The sequence below is a fragment of the Lissotriton helveticus genome, chromosome 3_1 (genome assembly GCF_964261635.1).
Source record: "Lissotriton helveticus chromosome 3_1, aLisHel1.1, whole genome shotgun sequence".
Lineage (NCBI taxonomy): Eukaryota > Metazoa > Chordata > Amphibia > Caudata > Salamandridae > Lissotriton > Lissotriton helveticus.
In genome coordinates this window covers 429,279,282-429,297,802 of record NC_136061.1, presented here as the reverse complement: position 1 = coordinate 429,297,802, position 18,521 = coordinate 429,279,282, and the positions used below count along the sequence as shown (strand labels likewise).

The following is an 18,521-nucleotide window of genomic DNA, read 5'->3' as shown; positions in this document are numbered from 1 at the left end:
CCACGTTCTGCTAACTCCTGTGCTGATTACTCGTGAAGTGCGTGTGTGCTGGGATTTGGTCAACGGTCCCTGGAATGAAAAAAAGTTACGCACGGCACGCTGTCCCAGCCCTCTACCCGGCTGTAGTAGAGCCCAAACAGCCCAATCTTAGGCCCGCCCACTAACAACAATGAAAGCAAATTGATTTGTAAACGCATCATGGAGATGGCATTATTATCGGGCTTGCTCTCTAAGCGCTGCACAGCAACACACTTCTTTACCGTGGGACTCTGGAGACTGTAAGAGAGTGAAGTGAACAACACCGCAGTAAGACATCTATATTTAATGTACTCTTTGACACATCAGACGTGCAGACTGCACTGCAGTCGTCATGTTGATGAAAGTTGTCAGTGGCAGTGTAGACCCGGCCCTGATAAAAAGGTGCCGGTGCTAAGCACCGGAAAGCACCGGCACAAATTTAGCAAGGTTTTGCTCAAAGAGTATTTACCCAGATTTGGTTTGCCGAGAATTGTATGGTCGGACAATGGGAGTGAATTTGTGGGTCTAAGCAAGCACATATATAAGAGTGATACAGCAACCCAAGTACAGACAGCTTACTTTATGTATCTTTTGCTTTAGGTTGAGATATGTCTTATCAAGGGTGCATTTGGAGAGTCAGAGTCAGAATTCCTCACCTCTGGCCTGTATGGCCTTTTCCGATAATGATTACTGGTCCAGTGCCATCAGAGGAGATGTGGTTGAGTGTACAGTACACATAAGCTTGAGATGGATGTTGCAATGATGACTGAGCTCATGTTAAAAGTGCGTCTTCATTATTCAGATGAACTTTGTAATGATACAAGATCAAGATGGTATGATTCGAGTCTGCTGTTGTTTTGTATGATATCCTCTTTCTTTATTTGGAATGGCTCTTTAGCTATTCTAATTGTTGCTGTAGATGTTTTTATATGGTTTTCTTATTTTTTTTTATTTCATCAAAGTTTATCTTAACATTGATAAGATTGTCACAAAATGAAGAAAAAAGGATGAGAAAAGTAATCCCAACGAGGTTATTTTTCTTGAATTAAAAAAAAAAGATGTAAAGGTTATTCTAATGGGATTATTTTTTCTTAATTCAGGAAAAGTAACCTGTCGTGGCTCCTCCGCTAAGGCGGAGGAACGTCACTCCACTGCTTTTTAGAGCAGTGCAGTGGAAAAATAAAATTATGACTGCACGTTATTGTCAGTTTATTTTTCTGTTCCTAGGTGCGGGAAGGGGAGGGGCTGGACCATAGCAGGGGCCAGGGAAAGGAGTGTTTTCACTCCCTAAGTGCGCGTGAACTGTTTGACCTGCACTCTTGGGCCAACCAAAAGTTCATGCACACTTTGCATCTTCCCCACCAGGCTGTAATGCACAGCCTGGTGATGACCATGCACAGGCTCCATGACCCCACCTGAGCTTCAAACTACGGCACTCAGACCAATCACAATGTTTCATTGCTGCATTGTGATTGGCGTAGGTGAGCCCAGGTGCTTCCTGCAACGGAGGAGAGGCGGCAGCTTTGATGCGAACGCAGGTAAGTTTTCTTTCTTTTTTAAAAATGTTCTAACCACCCGCTTTCCCCTGCCCCCGTTCCCTATCAACCGCCACTGAAAGTAACCCCATTGGAATCACTCCTTCCAGACATTGAAACATATTTCCTGATCTCTTTGAGAGCCTCACAAAGCTTCTTCAACAATAAATAGCTTTTCCCAAACCCCACTGTTGACCCTTTATCAAGAAACCAATATGTTCTTGAATCATCCACACCAGCTTACACTGACGAGGACACAAGAGCCTGGAACGGACCCACAGTTGAATAGGCCATGGTGATACCATGCCACCTAGCTGGCAAAGCAACCTTCTCCTGGCTTTTGTCTAAAATCTCATTCAATAATTTGATGGTGGCAGGCCCAAACAACTGAAAGGGATGACTGAATTATGTTGCCAGATTTAAGGCAAAGTTAGATAAGCACTCCTAGGCAGTCATCACCCAGTTTTGAACATAAATGCCAAAATATAGCGATGTTCTGCAACGTACCTCTTTTTTAGACCCAAATATGGGATATATTTCAGTGTGATGGGACAATCATCCTACTCCACACCCCATAACATACATGTATGTACCTCTTCTAGGCTAGTACAGAATTGCTGCACTGTACTTGCATCGTATCTGGTTTTAATAGTTTGACACCTTCAGTGCCTGTCTTGGTCCTGACCTGTTGTCTGGCTACTCTCAAACAGTAACTAAGGTTAACTAACTAATATATACAGCGCAAACCATGTCTGAGACCTCACTAGTCATCCTCAGGCAATAGAAAAACGTTCACAATAAGTTTACAAAAAGGAAATGAAATACTAATATGATTCCTGAACGTTTGACAACAGGCTTTCCAAAGCACCTCTTGAAGTGCATTAAAATGTGAACTGAAGTCCCCTATCGCCATCAGATGGAGTACACTTCAAATTAAACGAGAATATGCTTACATAATGACAGGTGAGATATTTCTTGAAAAATAGGTAAAGGTTAAGCATGGGCGTATTTTGCGGATTCGCAATCCGCGAATTTGCGTATTTGCGGATTGCGAAAATCTGCAAATTCCGCGAATTGTCGCGGATTTGCGTATTTTTGGGGGGGGGGGTGTGTTCGCACGGGTTTTTGCAAGTTCGCGAGGGTTTTGTACAATTTCGCAAATTGCGAACTTACTTGTCGGGTCGCCAGTTTTGCGAACTTGTTGTTTCTACGTGCCCAGCCTGTTTGCAAGGCTTTCTTCATCACTGCCACCCTCTGTTACCACTGGCACTCTCTTTGGTCACCCATGCCACCCTCTGGCTCACCCATGTTACCCTCTGTGTCATCACAGCACCCTCTGGTTCACCAGTGTACATTATTGGGGCAAAGCAAAGCACTGCCATCCTGTCAACACTGGCACTCTGGTTCACCCATGCCACCCTCTGGCTGGCACACCCATGCCACCCTCGGTGTCATCACAGCACCCTCTGATTGACCAGTGAGTGTACATTATTGAGGCAAAGCAAAGCACACCTGCTAAGTGCTTTAAGTTTTGCAAACAACAACACCTGCCCTGCCCCAACTGACATTAATGAAGGCTGGCACCTGCTTGTCTGCTCCCTTTCCTTTTTGTTGCAATGTAATTTTTTTTTAACAGGATGCAATGGCATACTTGTAACTATTCTGTGACTGTCAGAGCAGGGTCACACAATAGTTGCAAGTAGGCAACCGGATTCTGGAGGGCCCCTTCAGGAAGCACTACAGGGAAATGGTTACAAATGATGAGCTCGAACTTTTGCACCTGCTCGTTGGTTTTGCTTTTGGTAATTTCGCCCTATTCGCGAGGCGCGGCGTCGTGCGAAATCGACCGTGGAAGCCGCGAACTCGTGCGAGTTACCCCAAGGTTGAGTATGGGCGCCGCCATTTTGTTTGCGTGACGTATTTCCGTTTCCGCCCGCTATGTGTAATCTCGCGCGATGAGCGCCTTGCGAATACAAGTTTGCATGAGTTCGCGAGAGAAATCGCGTGCGAACTTACTTACACGCACGTGTTCGGGCGGCCATCTTGTTTTTCATTCATTCCTATGTGTCTGGGCATGGTGTTTCTATCCTCTGTATATCTCTGCCATCCTTTGCTTGTTTTATTTTTTTTTTGATCTATTAAACTTTTTTTCTATCCCTCTTGTTTTCTAGGTCTATATTTTTGTGTTTTAGTCTACTTTTGTTTACTTTTCAACTACTTTTTTAAACTTTTATTTCCTTCTTTTCTACTCTTATTCTTTTTCATTTTATCTCCTTACCTGCCCAGAACATGGTGAAGACAGCAGTCAAGCTGCCCAAGACGGCCGCCGCAGCCCGTGCCCGGCTCCCGTGTGGCCGCTTGAGGGCGGAAATGGTGGTGCCTCGGGAGATCTTCAGCCCTGAGGAGGTGGGCGCACTTGTTTTTTATGTGCAGCGCCGTCTCCCCAGGACCATCGCAGCAGGCTGCAGGATCGCTGCTGGTTACACCAACAGCCAGGAGCGACGGAAGCGGTGGGGGCAGGTGTGCCGGGCCCTTTTTAAGATCACGGTGGTCCAGCGCACCTACAATCAAGTCACCCACCGCTGGACCGATATCCTGGACCGAGAGCGTGACCTGCTAGACGTGCTGGGAGTGGAGGTCCCCGGGCTTGGTGAGTAGTAATAGCAATTTTTTCATCACTCACTACTCTGTTTTTTCTCCTGCTCTGTGTGACTGTGTTATATTGCAAATGTTTGCTTTAATTTTTTTACAAAGAGCAATAATGCTGCTGATTACATTGATAAGAGAGGTAAATTAATATTTCAAAATCTTCTGTGCATTTCAGGTGCACTGTTCTCCTTCTCTGTGGCGGTGCCACTGCTTATTTGCTTTCTATTTTGTGTTCATTTAATTGGGCTGAGTAATGTATGAGTGTATTTTACAGAACTGCGTAATGCTAGACACAAAGGGGCAGATTTACAAGCCCCTTGTTCCACGTTTACGCTGCCTTACCTGACGCACAGCGACGTAAACGTGGCGCATCCCTGCGAGTCATGTACAACGTGATCCATCTAAGGAGATGCGCCACGTGAAGGCCTGGGCCTGCGCCACAATGGGTGCGTTCCCACGCAAGGGGGGGGGGGTGGCGGTCAGTCAGCTGTGCGCCTCGCAAAAGTGCCTGCGTGAAATCTACAAGATTTAACGCAGGCACTTCCGCGACGCTGCTATGTCAATTCTTTATGCCTGCTTGCTTGAAGCAGGCGTAAGGACTGATGCGGTATGTTGAGTATTGGGCAGCCCTGAGCATTGCTATAGTTGCAACGCGCCCGCGACGCGACTCTAGAGATGCGCCCCTCTTTCGTCACGAGATGCGTCACGCATCTGCCTACCCTTGGGCCAGGGTTTGCCGCATTGTAATAGCGGCGCATCTGCCGTGACGCAAGGTTAGTTTTGCGTTACGCATTTGTTCTGGTGCACATCTGGAGGTGTCCAGCTCAGAACTCGTAAGTATGCCCCTAAGTGTCAGATTAGCAATTACCTGCGCATCCCTGCAAAGTGTGCGGCACGCCAGCACCACCCATGGTGCGCCGTATTTACAATGCTGCACACCATGGTCCCAAAACGTCACCGAAGCGTTACGCATCGGTGCCGTAAAGGCGGCTCATTGATGGAGTTGCGTTGCAACGATGGCGCAGCTCCAGCAATGCTGCGTCAAGCCGTAAGTCTGCTTCATGCAGGCGCAGGGTTTCAGTGACGCATCATTGTCCTAAATGACTGATTGAAATTTTATCTATTCCCCATAGCCACTTTTAGCATGCGTTCCTGCGCAGGAACGCCCTCCCTTGCGCTGGAATGCTCCCTAATGGCGCAGGGCTTTAGAATGGGATGCATCTCCCATATGCGTCATGTTGTTAATATACGCCACACCATGGCGCCTCTCTTGTTGTGGCGCTGCGTCACAAAAGTGACGCAAGAACGGAGCAAAAGAGCTGCAAGGGGCTTGTAAATCTGCCCCTAGAGTAGAGGCTCAGGTGCAGTCCTTCCTTTGTAGCCCTCTTTTTGACTGAAATAGTTGGTTCTTGTTCTTTCTAAATGTTTGCTTTGGTTGACAAGGACATCGACAAGCAGCAATCATCAATGTTTTCTGTTCTTTCTTTCATGTTGTACGTCAGGTCCCCCCAGGGGCAAGCGGACCGAAAAATCGGATGCAGTGGCTCCAAAGGAGGAGGATGCAGGCCAGGGCGGCGAGTGCTCCATTGCTGGCCCCAGTAAGTTTTCATTTAAATATAGAGGACCTATTGTTGTCCAAGCGTTCCTAATTTAATTGTTTCGAAATAGTGTTTAGATAGGAGCAAAATCAATAATCCTACTGTTGCAGGGACAATTCTCCACAAACCGAACTATGGACACCAAAGACCAGAGTAATAATATTTCAGAGTAGCGTGTTTGGCACACTGTATAAATAAACCTGGTAGTGTCAGCGGCACGGACTCCTCCTTGCAAAAATTGCAAAACTTTTCGCTCAGTCACTCTAGTCTGGAGGACTAAAAACCACAGAGTCTATTCAAGTTTAAAAGCTTTATTAAAAGTTTAAGTAAACACATATATTAAAATAAAGTTAGTTGGAAATGGAAAAGTGCTTGGTGCTGAGTTGATGAGTAATGGAAAACATTTCTTGTGGTCGAGCCGAGCTTTCACCTGGTTTGAAGTTGATGTTGCTCTTGTCCTTAGAAGTCCAGTTTCTGTCTGTTCAGAGAAAAATGGAGTGTGTTAAAATTAAGCAAGCATTCAACAATTGTGACAAAAAAATGAAGCAAGACAACAGCTTTCCCTGGAAGGAGGGACATTTTTACTTTAGACTAGAGTAGACAGTCAATTAATTTTTCTGTTGTTTTCACATTTTTTCATTCATAGACCAAATACTAGTGGAGTGGTGTAATCTAACATTCTTAAATCAACTTTGTAGGTGGAACATCTGGTGGCGGGGCCAGCTCGGATGTGGTGGTGATCCTTGACTCGGAGTCCGAGGATCAATCTGGGGAGGAGGCGGCGCTAGAGGAGTCGGACCAAGAAGAAGTACAGACTGTGAGGAAGGAGACAGTGGCGGTGGCGAGTACAGGTAAGCTGGATCATGGTACTATCTGACTCTTAGATAGGATATGATGTGTATCCAGTGGTGGCCCAGTGACAAATTACAATATGGTAATTACAGCAGGCTGGGACCGACAGACAGATAGAGGCAGAGACAGAGAGAGAGGAAGACAGAAGGAGAGAGAGAGAGGGAGGGAGCCAGAGGGAGGGTGAATGAGGGAGACAGAGAGAGAGAGACAGCGAGGTAGAGGGAGACACAGGGAGACATAAAGAGGGAGACAGAGAGAGAGAGAGAGAGGGAAACAGACATATCGCCTGGGCTTCTGCCAGATCTCTTTCATATGAAAGAGCATCAAACCAAGGATACAAGTGAGTTGTGGGAAGGGAAATGGTGATTCAAGCGCCCCCCTTGCCCCTCCCTGCGGACGCCCATGATACTGGCCTGAATAGTTTTGTACTGCGCTGGCTAGTTGCTAGTTGTAATGTGACACAACTTCCTGCTGAATTATTTTGTGTTAATCATATTCTTAAAGAGCATTGGTTACATATTATGTCTTTCTTTCTTCATATAGTTGGCAATACTAAAACCTCAAAACCGACGAGGAGTATGCTGGCTGTACTGGCCCGGCAACGGAGGCTGGAAGCAACTGTTGCCCAATATCGGCGGCTGGTGGAATTGGAGGGGGACGACACACAGTCCAGTGCATCAACATCTGCATCCTCCTCCGTGACCCCACGTTCTGCCGGTAAGCGCAGTGCTCCAGCGAACCGGAGCCGTGCTGGAAGACGCCACCGCCGAGCAGCAAAAGCTGCACCTCGCAGTACTGTTAAGGCTCGCTTGCGCCGTGCACTCCGCAGAGTGTCCGACCTAGAGGCGGAGGTCCAGAAATGGAACGAATATCAGAATGTGGTGGAGGGCCTCCGCCTAGATCACGCCACCCTCCAGGAGAAGTATGATGCCCTGGCCCTAAGGCATGATGCCCTGGAGGCCAAACTTAACAGCTTGCATCCCTAGAGTGTCCCTTGCCCCTTTTTTAGAGACTTTTGGGGGGTGGGAATTGGGAGTTGGGTTTTTTGGGGACTTTTGAAGGACTATTTATTTGTTGGGGTTAGGGAGGGTCTTGCTGGAGATTATTTTGTTAGGGATATAAATATACTTTTTCAAACTTTATCTGAGCATACCTGTTTTTTTACTACTTTTGAGCTTGGTGGGTGGTGGTTTTGCAGTAAGTTCATTTAACTGAACACTGTCATCGTGTTGGTTCACGTGCAATAGGCCAAATGTTTTCCAAAGTAAATGCCTGTCACAGAGTTTGTTAATTCAAGAGCCCTAGGACTTTACTACCAGTACCACTGTCACTCTCTCGCCTCTCCGAACACTCCATTATACTACCTCCCATCCAAACGCTTATCTTACCTGTAATTTGTGTTTGAGGGCTGGCTCCACCTGGAATTCACAGAGTCCTAAAGCGTTCTGCAGCAGGGCCACAACTGGAGTTTCCCGGCGTGGATTTTCTGCAAAACAAAAGCAATCAACATTAGAAATGTGGCAGCGGTGCTCACACACCACAAAAACCTAGAAGCCCCACAGACAGCACCCCTAAGACAGGCAAGCGAGCAATAATAACGCCTAAACGTTCACGTGCAATAGGCCAAATGTTTTCCAAAGTAAATGCCTGTCACAGAGTTTGTTAATTCAAGAGCCCTAGGACTTTACTACCAGTACCACTGTCACTCTCTCGCCTCTCCGAACACTCCATTATACTACCTCCCATCCAAACGCTTATCTTACCTGTAATTTGTGTTTGAGGGCTGGCTCCACCTGGAATTCACAGAGTCCTAAAGCGTTCTGCAGCAGGGCCACAACTGGAGTTTCCCGGCGTGGATTTTCTGCAAAACAAAAGCAATCAACATTAGAAATGTGGCAGCGGTGCTCACACACCACAAAAACCTAGAAGCCCCACAGACAGCACCCCTAAGACAGGCAAGCGAGCAATAATAACGCCTAAACGTTCACGTGCAATAGGCCAAATGTTTTCCAAAGTAAATGCCTGTCACAGAGTTTGTTAATTCAAGAGCCCTAGGACTTTACTACCAGTACCACTGTCACTCTCTCGCCTCTCCGAACACTCCATTATACTACCTCCCATCCAAACGCTTATCTTACCTGTAATTTGTGTTTGAGGGCTGGCTCCACCTGGAATTCACAGAGTCCGAAAGCGTTCTGCAGCAGGGCCACAACTGGAGTTTCCCGGCGTGGATTTTCTGCAAAACAAAAGCAATCAACATTAGAAATGTGGCAGCGGTGCTCACACACCACAAAAACCTAGAAGCCCCACAGACAGCACCCCTAAGACAGGCAAGCGAGCAATAATAACGCCTAAACGTTCACGTGCAATAGGCCAAATGTTTTCCAAAGTAAATGCCTGTCACAGAGTTTGTTAATTCAAGAGCCCTAGGACTTTACTACCAGTACCACTGTCACTCTCTCGCCTCTCCGAACACTCCATTATACTACCTCCCATCCAAACGCTTATCTTACCTGTAATTTGTGTTTGAGGGCTGGCTCCACCTGGAATTCACAGTGTCCTAAGGCGTTAGGGGACTCGTCAACGTAAGTTTCTTCATTGTGCAGAATCCAGGCATCAGCATTATGGGTAATGGATAGGGTGAGTCTGGAGGAGGAGGACTCAGGATAGACGACCAGGACTGAGTTCTTGTCAACTAACTGTTGTGAACCTGAGGAATGCTGCGGCATCAAAATCAAGACAGTTCTGTTGATGGGCTTGTTGTTTTATTGGTTGATTACAGTTTTGTTGGGAATGTGATGAAGCACTTGCTAAAGAAAGACAGACACACAGGAATAAAAGTGAATAAGGAGGACTAAATTTACAATTAATGAATGATTGACTAATTTTCAGAACTCGCTGTCAGGGAAGCAGAACTCGTCCTCATACTCTGCTAAATCATCAGTCGGGGTTACTTCTAGTAACTGAGGAGAACTTTCCTCAGGTAGGTCGGTGTCCTCTTCTTCCTGCGTGGATTCTCGTACTCTGTAATCTGGTGGTATGAAGTGCTGGTTCATCTTTATCAAGGTGAGCCGCTCCACATTTGCGGGCAAGAGGCGGGACCTTTTGGAAGTCACAATGCCACCAGCAGAACTAAAAACACGTTCTGAAGACACGATTGTGAGTGGGCAAGACAAGTAATTGATAGCCAGGTTGGTGAGCTCTCGCCATATTTTTCTTTTCCCATGCCAATACGCCAATGGGTCCTCAGTAATATTGACCTCTGTTGAGTCATCCAGATAGGCCTGCACCATTGAAAGAATGTCCTCCCGGATTCCTGTATTTTGCACTTCTGTGTCCTTTCTAGGACAAGGAAACCCTAGCTGAGTTAGCCAACCCGCTTCAGACATATCGCCTGGGCCTGGTTCAGATGATACGGTTGCTGGTGTGGTTAACGGCTCAGAGGAAAAGACACTCACTTCTGCCACAGGCACAGATGCAGAAGTGCTTTTTTGGGACGCCTGATGGCCTGCTGATTCACTAGTAGTACTGTCTTCTCCTACAGTTTCCTTCCGCTCTCTTTCAAAACGAATGGCTGACTGAGCTAGCCAACCTTTGTACTCTGTAACATCCGATGTTTCAAAAGGAATTATTACTTTGCCAAACAATGGCTTTTTGTAACGTGGATCCAGAATAGTAGCACAAATGTAGTGCTGTTGTTTCTTGATTTTTACAAGCCGTTCATTGATAACTAGGCGTTGTAATAATCTCTGCGCCAACTCATGTGCTTCGTTCTTTCCAACGTCCTTTAATTGTGAAGACACCACCTTGACTTGGTGCTCGAGCTTCAGCAACAATGGGATAGCTTTGCTCAAAGAACAGTCCTCCCTGCTGACGTCACGCGTGAAGACCTCAAAAGGACGAAGCATGTCTGTCAGGCTTTTAACTAGCTGCCATTGCTCCACCGCTAGCATCATTTCTGTTGTATCACCACCCAGGTTGTAGAAATACTCATTGACTACTGGAAACAGCTCATGCAGACGCTCAAGCATGTAGAAGGTTGAGCTCCAACGTGTTGCCACCTCCTGGATAAGTGCTTTCACTGGCATTCTACGTTCATTTTGCTTGCACCTCAGCTCCTTCCGGGCCTTAAAAGAATGGTTGAAATGTGTGCATATTCTTCTGCAGATGGTCAGTGTTTTGTCGACTGCAAGTTCTTTTTTCAAAAAATTTTGCACAACAAGGTTGATACAGTGCGCCAAACACGGCACTCTGAAATAGAAACCGTCCTCCATGGCCTTAACTACATTGCTGCCATTATCTGTAGAAACATAACCAACCTTGCATTTTCTTGGGGGCAGCCATTGCGAGACCTTTTTGTTAAAGTCAGCCAAAATGTTGACTGCAGTATGACTTTTCTCCATGCCAAACATGGCTAATGTTGCATGTTTACGAGCACCCTTAAAAATCTCGACCAAGTCACCACCTGCATTTATCTGTTTTATGACTCCTGAAAAAGAGACCCAGTGTGCAGTGATGCACATGTAATCAAGGGCTTGGCAACTGGTCCACATGTCTGTTGTCAGGTGTATAGTGTGAACAGCACTCTTCTGCAAAGCTGCCCCCACCAACTCAAGCACCTCTTTATGTAGTGCTGGAACAGCAACCCTGGCAAAATAGAACCGGCTAGGAACCTTCCATTTAGGGGCCAGTGTTGCCACGAGTTCAAGGAAACCCACACCTTCGACAAACGAAAAAGGGAGAAGGTCCACCGCTAGCATTTTAGCCAGCTTAGTGTTATACAGGCGTACAGTTGGGTGGTTGCGTTGAAATTGCACATCTGAGGAGAACATGGCTGAAATGGTGTGCTGGACAAATTTACGGGATGATGCTGATGCCTTCTTCGACCCACTTCTGATCAGTGTTGACATTTTCCGCATTGGTGTGTCTCCCAGACTCTCAGTGTGCCTCCTATGTGTTCCGGAGGGTGTGGTGCTGCCAGGGGTACTGGGTGCAACCGGACACATGTCTGACGCTTCTTCTACCTCCCCGTCATCTTCAGATGAAACACCTAGTATGGGTATGTTTTGGCCACTTGCCCTTTGGGATCGCTTTCCCTTGACGTTTGCTAGGTGCGGAAACCATTCGACAGCGTGCTTTCTTTCAAGATGACCTATCTGGCCTCCGGTTCCATAGTTGGTACCAGTCTTACCACGGCTAACGCTAGTCTTACAAATGCAACAAACGGCTATGTTATCATACTTTTCATGGACACTAAAAAAGTTCCAAACTGGGGACTGGAAACTTCTGGTTTTGCCGCACGAGGTGATACTGCTGCCAATGCCAGATGAAGCAGTGGTGGATGAGCCTTGCAGACATCTACTGGGTTGTGCAATTATTGCAGCAACCTTACTTGAGGGAGTCGAGCTGGATGGAGTCCCCCTCTGGGGAGAAAATATGGGAGCTGTAGGTTTTGTTGAACTTGTTGTACTACTTGACTGCGTTGGTGGTGCTACCAGTGCCACGTCGCCAGGGTCACGCTCAGCATGACGTCGGGATAGGGTATAAATGTCTGTCTGCTGCATGGCCGGTGTGGCTGGAATGACGTGTGTGATGACTAGGTCATTGCTGTCATCCTGTTCATCAACATCAGAATGAACCACTTCATCAAGTCCGACGTTCGGATCCATAAGTATGAGCTTTCCGGGGCCCTTCCTTTTAACATTTGATACCTTTCGCAGCTCATGGTGTGCCTCCCTCTCAGATGTCGGAGATGGTTGCCAATCTAGATCCAGATCATCATCTGATGGAGCGGGGCTTGAAGAGGAACTTCTACACACCCTCCTTGATCTTTTCCTTGCTGGGGAGCTGGGAGAAAATGAATCATCAGGAGGAGTGGCTTCGTCTTCCTGACATGATACCCCGGCTCCAAAGTCAATTTCCTCCTGTGCCCCTACTTCTGGAAGAACAACCATTGTGGGCACTTGCACCGCTCCATGCGCCGCTACATGGGCATTTTCACTGACCTCTACTTGCAAGTCTCCATGGACCTCTCCTTCTCGGTCTTCTCCTTCTCGGCCTTCTCCTTCTCGGCCTTCTCCTTCTCGGCCTTCTCCTTCTCGGCCTTCTCCTTCTCGGCCTTCTCCTTCTCGGCCTTCTCCTTCTCGGCCAGCTCCTTCTCGGCCAGCTCCTTCTCGGCCAGCTCCTTCACAGCCAGCTCCTTCACAGCCAGCTCCTTCTCGGACAGCTCCTTCTCGGACAGCTCCTTCTCGGACAGCTCCTTCTCGGACAGCTCCTTGCGCATGTACTTCTGCTTGTACTAGTAGCCCATGCAGTTGTTGTTGCGGCTTTGGTTGTTGAATAGTACTTGTGAGATGAGTTACAACCTGTGTTGATGGTGTGCTGCTACTTTCTTGCGATGAACGAACATCACTGGTCGTTGGTGATTCAACAACTAAACAGGCTACCTGTGCAGCACTCATGGTGGGCCTTTGTTTTTTTTTGTTTTTTTTCCAAAAAATGTATTGGTTGAGCCACCAGTCTCCTTGGTAAGTGGTGCCACTTGCTTCTTCTCCTTAGTAGAGACATCTTTCTTGCAAGAGGACCTACGGGCACCTCTTTTTGGAGCCATCTTCTTCAGATGTCGGAACAACAGGCCGCAGCAGGACTTCTTCCTGGCACTGAATGCTCAACGATGATGCGGAGTTTTGTGCACCTAAAAGCAAACGAAGACAGAGGAACATCAGTAAATATATGTTGCTTATGTAGCGCTTCAATAAACAGTTAGCAAGTAGGCATTTATGAATACGCACGTGCACAGTGCACACCACACAATATGGAAATTTCAAAATTAGGATTTGCTAAATTTTTGGGAAACAGGAATTTAACATTGATCCAAGAGAGCACACACAGAGAGGGTTGTACTTTCATGTACCCCTGACTCCGCCTGGGCACAATGGGTGAAAGCAAGGCACAATGGGTGCAGGCCTATGTCTCAAAGCTCACTGCCTGCCTTCAAAATGGCCGCTTGACCCCCCCATCCACATGGCCAGGACCATGCCTCAAAATGGCCACCACCAACATAGCCAGCCCCCAACCCCTACTCCAAAAAGTGAAAAAACACAACACTAATCAAATCACCACAATCCAATGCCAGCCATCAAGTTTCAGAAGGCTTATGCTGCCTGCTGGTGGTTTTCCGGTGCAAAATTGCAATTTTTACAATTTCGCGAGTGCGAGATTGTTGCCTCACGGCGCGAACGTGGCGAAAAACCAGCAAAATCCGCGAACAGACCGATTCTGGGCCCCCTGGGCATAATGGATGACATCAGAGCACACTGGGTGCAGGCCTATGGCACAAAGCACACAAACTGGCTTAAAAATGCCCCCTAGACCCCCACCCACACGGGACCAGGCAATAAAATGGCCCCCACCCACATAGCAAGCCCCCAACACCACCCCAAAGAGTCGTAAAACACACAAAGATCACCACAATCCAATGCCATCCATGCCCTGGCCAGAATCATGTTAAAAAAAAAATTCAAGAAAACAGTTGTATCATGCATGCACCCATAACTACTAAGCCTGGTGGTTTTCAATTCATGTGCAGAATTGTAATTTTTACAATTTCGCGAGTGCAAGATTGTTGCTGCGCGGGACACGAGCAGTGCGAACACAAGCAAAAACATCCTCAGCTCGCGAACTTGCAGATTTCCCCCCCCAAAAAGTCGAAAAAAAAGCAACACACACAAAAATCACCACAAACAAACAACATCAACTTACTTGTTTGTGAAATCAAATTTCGAATCCAAAAGTAATCCAAAAGGCCTCAAATGCAAATATCCAGCAGCAACCACAAAAAGTAATCCTTCCCAGTCAAGATCGAAATCAAAGTGGCCAGGAAATGGAGGAGCTTGCTGTACAGGAACAGGAAGTTGGAGACTGGGGCACTTCCTTCACCCCACCCCTATGGGAGGAGCTTGCTGGACAGGAACAGGAAGTTGGAGACTGGGCCACTTCCTTTACCCCTCCCCTTGTAATTTTTGTACTTTCGCGAGTGCGAGATTGTTGCGAGATTGACCGCGAGCAGTGCGAACACAAACAAAAAATCCGCTTCGCGCGGATTTGCGTATTCTCGCCACATCCGCGAGAGTTCGCGGATTGCGGATTCTCCGAAAATACGAAAAATCCGCGAGCGTAACGGATTTTACGCCCATGATTCAGTTAGGACCTCTTCCAACCTCCACTCGATACGCTAACCCTCCTCCCCTCAGATATGTCGATTAAAGCCGGGCTCCTGATCCCTGTGTTAAAAGATGTTTAGTTGTTCCTGCTAAAAATGCACTTTTAGTTATGGGGTACATTATAAAATATATTCTACATCCAGTGATATAATGGCAAACAGAAATGCAATTATCTCCCAGAGGGGCTCCGGGGTTAAAAAAAGATTTGATGCCATAAAAAAGGAATATGCAGTGCTAACTGGTAAAAAGAAACGTGTTTACTATAAGGTAAATTGTGACTTGATGATCCGCACCCTCTAGGCCGACGATTTACATACATTTTATGGCAAGACCGGAGGCTCCTATTATGCTTTCTAATCTTGCATTTAATTGCACAGCAGCCAAGATAAGCAAAAACTACAGTTCACAGAGGGCCAGAGAACAAACTGGGCCATGGGAATGAGAATAAACGAGAGTGAAGTAACCAATCACAGAGGACCTACTAGATAAAGACCCTAACTGACTGCGCAGCTTCCTCTTTTCTTGCTGCTCGCAGTCAGATAAGTGTCTTTATCTTTGCTCACAGTACTATACTTGTTGGTTTCATGTCTCTTATGCCCGTTTTTATTATATTTGCTTTATATTTGTGAAGCGCGACCTCGCGCTACTGCTTTCACGCTCTACGCGTGTGTTTCACTTTGGCTCCGGTGCGTTGTTCCCTCGCTCCCCCCCCCCTTTCAGACTCGCATGGTAGCTTCCTAGCGCGTGCTGCTTCGCGCGTCTTCCCCGACCTTCCTCACCTCTTGGAGGCTTCTCCGGTCCCCGGCTCCTCAGCGTGCCTTCATTTCCAGTTCTTGTGCCCTGTTTCCTCCGTGTGTGAAGCCGTCTGACGCTCTCTGCTCGGCCCGCCTCTTAAACACGCCCCTGCTCAAAATGTAACCCTCGCCTACCTCCTGTGTTTTCTGTGGTTCTTGCTGTCACAGCCTGATTATGGAACTCGATAGTTCCTCTGAGGAAGTCCCTGCCCAGGACTCCCAGACCTTCAAGAAGGACTTGAGTAAATTTATTAATAATTCTGTGGAAACAGCTGTGGAAGTATCCATGAAAAGAATGTCTAAAAATATGGAGAACTCCATGTTAAGCACATGTCCAAAGTATTGGCCCAATCTGCGGGGGAAAGCAGAAAGAGAAAGGTGGAACACTCTGCTCAATCTCGTGTCCCTAAAAAAGCGTCATTGACTGGCGAGTCTTCCTCGCTCTTGACTGAGGACTCAGTTCCTCCTAGGCCTCCTACTAAGGAGGGGTTTGTTGGCTCCGAGGGCAAGCACAAACAAAAAGACAAACATGCAGAGGCTCCAAGGAGAAAATTGGTAATTTCCATCATTTTGGACACAGATGATGATGATGATGCACATTTTGATGACGCTGATCAATTATTTGACCTTTTTGACACTGCTGACCCTTCCACCCCCCCTTCTAAATCTTCTAAATTGGATTCTTTTTCTTTTGAGCCAGTTTTTGACTCCGAAGGTTTTCCCATGTTTGATCCCTCTACTATTCGACACCCGAATTCTACCGAATGGCTCCCTTCTCACCATGTCGGAGAATATGCCAGATTACGTCTCCCTCTGGAGGCCCCGGTAAGAGCCAGACTCAAATCTGAATGCCCTAAACCTTCTCTTCCCGACAAAATCACTTTGGTTCCTTCCATCGACCAACCTCTCCTCACTTTCTTTTCCAAGTTTGGCAAGGACCCCCGCAGAGGGGTGGACAAGGCTTGGTCCACTTGCCAGGACAAATTGTTGGACATTGTGGGCCCTCTAGCCCGTATTTTTGATTTGGCAGAATGCTCCCGCTTAGAAGGTACTGACCTTTCCGCTGAGGAAGTCTCCATGTGGGCCCAACGCGCCTTCTGTCTTCTCGGAAATGCGAATTCCGCAATTACTCATGAACGTCGCAAGGGTCTCCTGATTAAATTGGATCCTAAACTCTCTAATCTAGCACCCATGGATCCTGGCCCCAAGGCGAATGGTCTCCTTTTCGGAGATAATTTGGTTCGTGACCTTAGTAGATTTGTTTCTACTTTTGCTTCATTGGACAAAGCCCAGCAAACAGTAAAAAAGGTTTTCGCCCCTCGGGTTTTTGGACGGGCCGGCAGAGGCAGGGGCCGCTCTTCCGGCCGTCCTTACAACCAAGGCTCCAGAGGTTCGTCCAGCACCCATCAGGACTACAAGCCCCAATTTTACCCCCAACGTGGCTTCAGAGGGAGAGGTCAATGAAACTATCGTCAAAACTCCAACCAGCAAGGTAAGCCTTTCTTTTTCCCCTCCTGTGGGGGGTCGCTTGAAACTGTTCATTCTAAAATGGTGCACTCTCAGTTCAGACCCTTGGGTCTTAAGCACAGTGCATGGCTACCTAATCGAGTTTCTTTCCCCTCCCGTTCAGACTTCTTTTCCTCCCCCCCTCGTCTTTTCATCTCTCATGGCATCTCAGATTTCAAACGAAATCGAGGCTCTACTCCAAAAAAGAGCAATTCAAATGTTTCCCTTCGACTCCTCAGGCTTTCTAAGCTCCATTTTTCTGGTGCAAAAGAAAAACAAGAAGCTACGCACTGTCATCAACCTGAAGTGGTTCAACCAGTTTGTGGTTTATCGCCATTTCAAAATGGAAACCATTTTACATCTGAGAGACACCCTTCGCCCCAACGACTGGATGGTCCGTTTAGATCTTCAAGATGCTTATCTCACGGTTCCCATTCATCACTCCCAATGGAAGTTTCTTCAATTCCAATGGACAGGTGTCAACTATTGTTTCACCTCTCTTCCCTTTGGTTTATCTTCCGCGCCCTGGTGCTTCACAAAACTCTTAAAACCAGTGGTCACCTATCTTCGATCTCTTGGCATAAGACTAATTATTTACTTGGACGACATCCTCCTCATGAATTCCGACAAACAGTCTCTCCTCTCCAACCTGCTCTTGACTCAATCTCTTCTTTTGGACCTGGGTTTTCTTATCAATACGGACAAGTCATCTCTAATCCCGTCTCAGAACACGGAATTCTTAGGTTTTCTGGTGGACTCTACTGCAGCGTCCCTTCGCCTTCCTCTTTCCAAAGTCTCCAAGATCAAAACGGAGATTATGTCCGTTCTTCAGTCTTCTCTTTTGTCTCTCCGATCCCTAGCGAGGATCGTCGGCCTCCTCTCCTCCTCCATTCAGGCCATCTTCCCTGGCCCTCTCCATTACCGCGCTCTTCAGCGCCTAAAGATAAAACACCTACGACAAGGTCTCGCTTATTCGGATCTCGTGGCCCTAGATCCCGAGTCCCGCACCGAGCTTCAATGGTGGATCGACCATTTAGATGCGTGGAACGGACGCACTATCTTCGCCACTGCCCCAGATCTTGTCTTAGAATCCGATGCAAGCCTGTCGGGTTGGGGCGCCCGATGTGGACCAATCTCGACTGGAGGTTCATGGTCCGCCGAGGAGTCCAAGTTGCACATCAACTGTTTAGAGATGCTTGCAGGTTCCTTTGCGATCAAAAGCCTTTCAAAACACAGGATTCACTGTTCTATCCTCCTTCGTATGGACAATGTTTCTGCGGTCCGCTACATCAACCATCTCGGCGGAACAAGGTCCAAGCCCCTGGCGGACTTAGCAAAGAGTCTGTG

The 18,521-nt window shown here is 47.3% G+C and overlaps 1 long non-coding RNA gene across 1 annotated transcript; it reads right to left on the bottom strand.

Annotated features, from left to right (window-relative positions):
- Window positions 1-6,101: 6,101 nt before the first annotated feature.
- Window positions 6,102-8,519, bottom strand: LOC144824575 (uncharacterized). The gene is made up of 3 exons (XR_013609018.1): window positions 8,416-8,519; window positions 8,041-8,138; window positions 6,102-6,278 (listed from the first exon to the last, which is right to left on the bottom strand). It is a non-coding gene; the product is annotated as an uncharacterized LOC144824575 (long non-coding RNA).
- Between the last annotated feature and the right edge of the window lie 10,002 nt (window positions 8,520-18,521).